The sequence below is a fragment of the Protobothrops mucrosquamatus genome, unplaced genomic scaffold (genome assembly GCF_001527695.2).
Source record: "Protobothrops mucrosquamatus isolate PMUCROS unplaced genomic scaffold, P.Mucros_1.0 scaffold862, whole genome shotgun sequence".
Classification (NCBI taxonomy): domain Eukaryota; kingdom Metazoa; phylum Chordata; class Lepidosauria; order Squamata; family Viperidae; genus Protobothrops; species Protobothrops mucrosquamatus.
Genome location: NW_015387117.1, coordinates 387,031 through 394,304, shown reverse-complemented (window position 1 = coordinate 394,304; position 7,274 = coordinate 387,031).

Genomic DNA, 7,274 nt, shown 5'->3' with positions numbered 1-7,274 from the left:
GGAACGCGGCGGAACCGCGTTCCGGCACCTTTTTCCGGGCCGGCCGCACCGGAAATAGCCCCTCCCGCACCGGAAATAGCCCCTCCCAAATTTTACTTGCATTCCTGTTCTCTAAAGGGGCGGTCCTAGGGTTTGATGAGGGCGTGGCCAGGTTTGAGTTCCGCCACCTTTTCTCTGAGAAAAAAAGCCCTGTATATATGGGTGTACATATCCAATAGTGAGTCAGGAATAGTTGAGTCAGACTATTCCTCCCTCTATGGGACAAGTGCTATTTGTGGTCATAAGTGATTAACCACATGTCCATGATTATAACTGAGTAGTAATTATTGTGTTTCCTGATTGACTTTGGTGGCATCGTTTCCCCACTAACTTTTTATTATGGACAGATAACTTTTGATCCCATTTAACTTGGGGTTACAGTAGCCAAATGTGGCTAATTTGGGAAGCGTGCTAAGGCACCAAAGGGAGAATTGTATGTGTGCCTTTGTGCATTTCATTCTGGTTGGCTTGAGAGATGGGGCAGAGAACAGCCTTGGATTCCCTTTCTGTCCAGTAAAGGCTAACAGGGGTTGGGTTAGTGTAAGCTGGAATTTCTCTAATGATTTATTTATTTAGTGTATGGCATATTATATGTGGACTAGCAATATAAATTAACATTTCAACTACATTAGTAGAACTTAGTAAAATATAAATGTCAACAAGAACTATATTCAAATATCAATGGCTAGGTCATCTAACCACTGAAGCTCAGCATTGTTTATATTAAAAAATAATAATGAACTGGTATATGCCCTCAGTTACAGCTGGTCATAATGTGATCTACAGTTTGACTGAGGGGAGGATCCGATGCCCCATTTATACAGACAGTCCCAGCAGATGACATATGAGGTGTGAATCCTGACCTGATAGTTCAAAGCCTGGCACCTCTTTTTGTGGGATCATTTATATGCCTTCCTATGTTTGGGCTTTTAGCAACCCATTTGGCTTCCTCTCACGTGATTTAAAGGCAGGAATATGATGACAGGAGATGATTATTCTCACTTCCCAGAGTGGGATTGCCCTTGACACACACTATAGCTCACAGCCTTCTAAACAATGGGATCTCCAATTTCTTTTTTTGTGTGTGCACTGTTCTTTATCACAGATCTTTTGTGGATTTAATAAAAAAAAACTGGCTCATGTAGTCCTTCTGGCAGATAACATCAATCGCTGATAATAAAACACTATATAGTTCAATCTTTATTTTGGGCCTCTCTATATCTGATGCCCTTTTATAACTGACATAAAATAAATGCATAATGGAATGAAACAGGGAAAGTATTGACTGACCAGGACTTTGACCATGATCAGTTTTAGATATGAATGTCTTGTGGATAAATTGATTTTCAAAAGTCTTTTTTTCTGCAAATGAATTTTAAGAGACTTTCCTGAAAACATTGGGTAGATCTATATACACAAATAGTGCCCTTTTATTTTCTCATATAAGCAGGGCAAAATTGTAATATGAGGGAAAGTTTGAAAAAACAATCACATTTGGTGCTAAACAGAACATTGGAATGCAATCCTCCTCCTCCTCCTCCTCCTCCTCCTCCTCCTCCTCCCAGGTAATGAGCCAAAGGTGGCACCAATTAGTTTGCATGTCATGGAAAAGACTGTTTGGATTCCATTGATTGATCTGATACATTTGACAATGTTTGTGCTTAGTTGATCACACTTGCCACTTCTAACGGTTTCAAGTAGAGAATGAAAAAAATAAAACAGGCCCCATGAGTTACTCTCTACCCTCCTGCTTGAATCCAGAGCTACTGATTCATATGGTGGAGTGAAGAGAAAGGATAAAACATGATTTTATATTGTCTCCAACTAAACGTACCCCTGTGCTCTGGTCTTAACCATGTAAGGCCTCAGTTTCCTTTGAAGTCTTTTCTTTATAGTAGACCTGTAGAAGCAACTTCACAGTCAAGCCGAAGAAACTGCTCTTTGTGGGGAATGTGAATGCCTTTCAATGTGAGAATTGTTGTTGATATTAGTCCAGTAAAATATTGTTTCATGAAAAATTTGTGGCCATAATTTGTGAATCTTGCTCTTCCTCCTTTCGTATCTGCAACACTATTATTTACAAAACCTGAACAGAGTTGCTTCTTAATTCTGTTACAAACACTTCAAATCTTGAACTGTATTTGTAAACCCTACATCTCCCGTAAAACCTAGGCCTTTCCATTTTTCAATAATCATTCCCCATTAACTTGAGAAGATCATTGGACACTGGTTGATGAGGAAGAGAATGTTATTTAACAAATGAATGGTTTATTCGAAGTGTTCCATCTGTAGCCCACGTTTGTAGCCTTTTTAAAATTAAAATAAAGAGTAAATATTTAAACTGTGCAGCATGCTCTTTTAAAGACTGAAGGGAGGGGGGAGATTGTCACACTGCTTCCTTTCTGCTGAAAGTCAACCACATTTTGTTCACTGTGAGCAGTTCAATTGCTTAATCTGCACAATGAATGTCATTGAGAGCATAATGCAATGCCAGTTGGAGCATTAATTCCCTCTTGTATTATTTCTGTGTGCCACAACCCTTCCCCCCCCTCAGTAATTCCTCCTGCTCCCTTGGAGGGAAAAAAAACACACGAACCAAACACTTTGACAGAGTGGACTCTCATGGTTCACCAGCAGTCTGAGTTCTGTTGATTCCCTCTTAGGGTATTCATCTTCAACATATTCACCTATTTTATTTTGTCTTATTGTTAGTATCCAGTTCTCAGCTGGAAGGAACAAATAGTATACTATTGAGAAATATGCAACATATAATTTAATGGCAGCGCTGAACCATTTGACATAAATGGACTTGATTTTCTGCATCGAGCAATTTCATCTAACAAACCTGTAAAGCAATTCCACAGCAGCAATGTGGGTGTAAACAGAAAAATATTGGGGAGGGGGCAGTCTTCTATTTGTGCTGGAGAGAAGAGGCAGCAGCTCTTTATTTGAAACTGATTTACATAATGGTTCCTACAAAGAGCAAAGGTCCTGGCAAAAAAAAACCCCTCTATTCAAATTAAATTAGCTTGAATTTCTGGGGGGAAAAGTGGCAGGCTTGATTAATTCATTTTAGAACTTTGACAGATTATAATATCTCAAATCCCGTAATTTCCTCTATAAAGAAATAAATGGGAATTGTCCAGAACTATTTAATGAAATAACAGTTTCTCTCTTTTTCTGAAAACCCGGCACAAGCCAGCAATACTATATTGTGATGAGTTTCTTTTTGTCTACTGCATATAACCAAAAGGGGGCAGCACCCTATCTGTCATTTTGGGACTGCCTCAGTTACTTTAATGACATTACCCTCTATAATTCCTTTCCCTCTGAAGCGAGCGCAGGAAGCATTAATTACAAATCAGAAAGCCAGCCATTTTGCATAGAAAGGCAAGGTTGCTTGAATGTACTTCACTCCCGTAGGAGGGGAGATTAGCAAGAATCTTTTGAAAGTTGATCTTACAAAACACTGAACATCTCCTAAAAGCAGATTAGCCCTCCGTAATATTCATTTACACACAGAAAGCATACACCTATTCCACCCTTTAAGGTGGTTTAAGTTATAATTGGGATTTAAGTGGTTCTACATAAGCATTAACAAGTTACATGTTCCTTTTGAAGTGAATAGGAAAAAAAATGGTCTGCTTTTTCCAAAGAATTAGAATCTGGTAAAGGTGATTTTTATTTTTTTTCTGGGCAAAATAGAAATGATGCCAACACCTTTTCACAGCGCAGCATCAGATCTTTGGGTCAGAATTAGTTCTGGATATAGGCAGGATTGAATTTGAAACAGCAGTAGTCCTAGCTGGATTTTCTTGAGTTGCCGTGCTGATGAAGGGTGAACTATAAAAATTGAAATAAAAAGGAATGTTTTTATGGCATTGGCAGTTAAGCAATGAAACCAGTAACATGGGTGGGGGGGGGAATGTGCTGTCTACTCTACTGAAATTTTTTAATCTGAGGCTTCAAGTCAATTCTAGCTATGGATTCTCTTCATTGAGCAGAGCAGAATTATGTACCTCCAGATCTTTTGGGACAAGTCTTCAATGTGCTCCATTCATGCTCTGTCCATCCTGAAAGAGAAGGTCGACTGCAAAGTGACAGGCCTGGTTGTATCATGCAGCACAGCAGTTAGGTGGAAGAGAGACACTGCTTCTCAACTAGAGACTTAAGAAAACTTTATCCTTGCTGCCTTCTAGTTTGGGTAAATGTCTTAGATAGTGTTGGCGATGTGGCTGGCAGGAGATATTAAATCCCCACATGAGAACAAGGTCATGGTCTGAACCAGGGCTTTTTTTCTCGGAGAAAAGGTGGCGGAACTCAAACCTGGCCACGCCCTCATCAAACCCTAGGACCGCCCCTTTAGAGAACAGGAATGCAAGTAAAATTTGGGAGGGGCTATTTCCGGTGTGGGAGGGGCTATTTCCGGTGCGGCCGGCCCGGAAAAAGGTGCCGGAACGCGGTTCCGCCGCGTTCCGGCTGAAAAAAAGCCCTGGTCTGAACTGATTTTCCAATACCATACTTCCACTATTCCTGATATTACATCATGTTATATGATCCATCCATCACTCCCCCATCCTGCCAGAACCAATGAAGCTTCCTGGATGAGAAGCGAAATGTATTCTTCTTCCTCAAGGGAAAAAACAGTCGAGATACCTTTTGAAAAAGCATCTTTGAGCCCTTCACTATCATCTTTCTCTGAAAGAGGGAAACAATTCTAACTGTGAAAAGAGGGCTACCACGTTTCCCTGAAAATAAGACCTATCCCAAAAATAAGCGCTAGCTTGACTTCTACATGTGCACCCAATATAAGCCCTAACCTAACAATAAGCCCTAGTTTTGGGGTGAGGCACACACATAAAAATCGCTGAGGTGGGGGGTGGAACTGACCCAGGAGCCCCGCACCCAATTATCTTAGGACCAGGTCTCCCACACTCCAAAACCTGTTGCGCAGCTGCCAGAGTTCTTCTGTGGCCACACGCCACGTGGCACATTGCGCTGCTGCCACCAGTCATAGCAAGGGGCCGCGGGGTGGATCATGCTGATCGCCCCGCTGCCCCAGTTTGTGCAGGAGGCCACATGATGTACTGTGTGACCCCTGCCACAAGTAGCAGCACCAGCACAATTGGCATGATTGATGTGACAAGCCATGCTGCCCCTTGCTGCGACCAATGGTAGCAGCGCAATGTGCCATGTGGCATGCACTCACATGTGGCTGCAGTATGGGAGGCCAGACTGTGGCAGTCCTAAGGTAAGACATCCCCCGAAAATAAGACTCTTTTGGAGGCAAAAAAAAAAAATAAGACCGGGTTTATTTTCGGGAAAATATATTGGGTTTATGGTTAGGAGAGAAAAGTTTCAGGTTGCCATCTTGAGAGAAATTTACTTGCCTTTAAACAGAAGCCAAGGTTGCTTTTCTGTTCCTGGTTGGGTTTTGTTGTCTCTCCATTGCAATCCAGAATAGAACCCAAAATCCAGTCCACCATGGGATCCAGAGTCTGATCCAGGATGGGATCCAGAATGCAATCCAGAGTATAATCTAGAATAGGGTCTTGAATTGGATCCGGGTGATCCCGGATCTCCCCTCCTTCCGCCGCGCCCTAAAGACATGGCTTTTTCAACAAGCGGGTCTGGCCTAGGGAATTTTAGCGGGGTTTTTAAGGGTAATTTTAAGGATAATTTTAATGATTGGCCTTCTTAAATATTTCCTTTTAATTCGGTTTTTAATATAGATATTATTGTATTATTGTATTGTGGTTTTTATGAGGCTGTTAGCCGCCCTGAGTCCTATGAGGAGAAGGGCGGGGTACAAATTACATTATTATTATTATTATTATTATTATTATTATTATTATTATTATTATTATTATTATTATTATTATTATTATTATTATTATTATTATTATTATTATTATTATTATTATTATCTAGAATAGAATACAGAATGTAATCCAGAATGAAACCCTGAATCTAATCCAGAGCAAGTTCCAGAATGGGATCCAGAATCAAACAGAAAAAATGGGCCAGAAATGGAATCCAGAACCACGTGTGGAGTGGGATCCGAAATCTAATCCAGAATGGAATCACTAATCTAAAACGGCATGTTGTCCAGAAATGATATCCAGAACACAATCCAGAATAGGGTCTAGAATTTGATTAACAATAGAGTATGGAATGGGATCCAGAATCTAATCCAGAATGAGATCAAGAATGGAATCCAAGAATCAAATCCACAGCGTGATCTGGAATGCTATCCGGATTCCAATCTGAAATAGAACACAGAATGGGATCCAGAATCAAATATATAATATGATCTGGGGTAGAATCCAGATTCCAATCCAGAATGGAGTCCATAGTCCAGTCCAGAGTACAGTCTGGCACAGGATCCAAAACCTAATCCCGAAGAGCTGATGCAATCCAGAATCTGATCTGGAATATTATCCAGAATGAGATCCAGAATCAACCCCAGAAAATGATCTGGAATGGTATCCGGATTCCAATCCCAAATGGATCCAGAGTCCAGTCCAGAATAGAGTCTAGCATACGATCCAAAACCTAATCTGGAATAGTGTACAGAATGGGATCCAGAATCCAACCCAAAATAGGATTTGAGATCCAATCCAGAATTTATCCCATGATATAATTTGGAAAAAGGAATTGGGTTTCCAATCCAGAATGGAATCCAGAATCCAGTCCAGAGTACAGCCTGACACAGGATTCAAAATCTAATCTAGAATAGCATATGGAATGTGATCCAGAATCTGATCTGGGATATGGATCGGAATGTGATCCAGAATCAAACACATGGTGTTATCTGGAATCGGATCCAGATTCTAACCAGAATAGAATCCAGAAAAGAGAGTTGAATGGAATCTGGTCCAGAATGAAATCTGGAGTGGGATCCAAAATCCAGCCTAGAATGGAATTGATAATGGGATCCAGAATCTAATCCAGGATGGGATCCAGACTGGAATCCAGACTATGGTGTAGAATAGGGTGTGGAATTGGATCCAGAATCCCACCCATCATATAGTCCAGCATGGGAATGTTAGTGAATGAATAAGGGCAATATATAACTTGTTCCTAGGGAAAAATGGAGGCTAGGCATCTCCTGGACACCTTGAAGAAAGGAAGGGATAGACAGGTCTGGGCAGAGACACAATGATCTAGTGTCACTGGACATTTTTTTTATAAATGTACAGTTATTAGCAATGCTTTTATGCCACTTTAGTCAT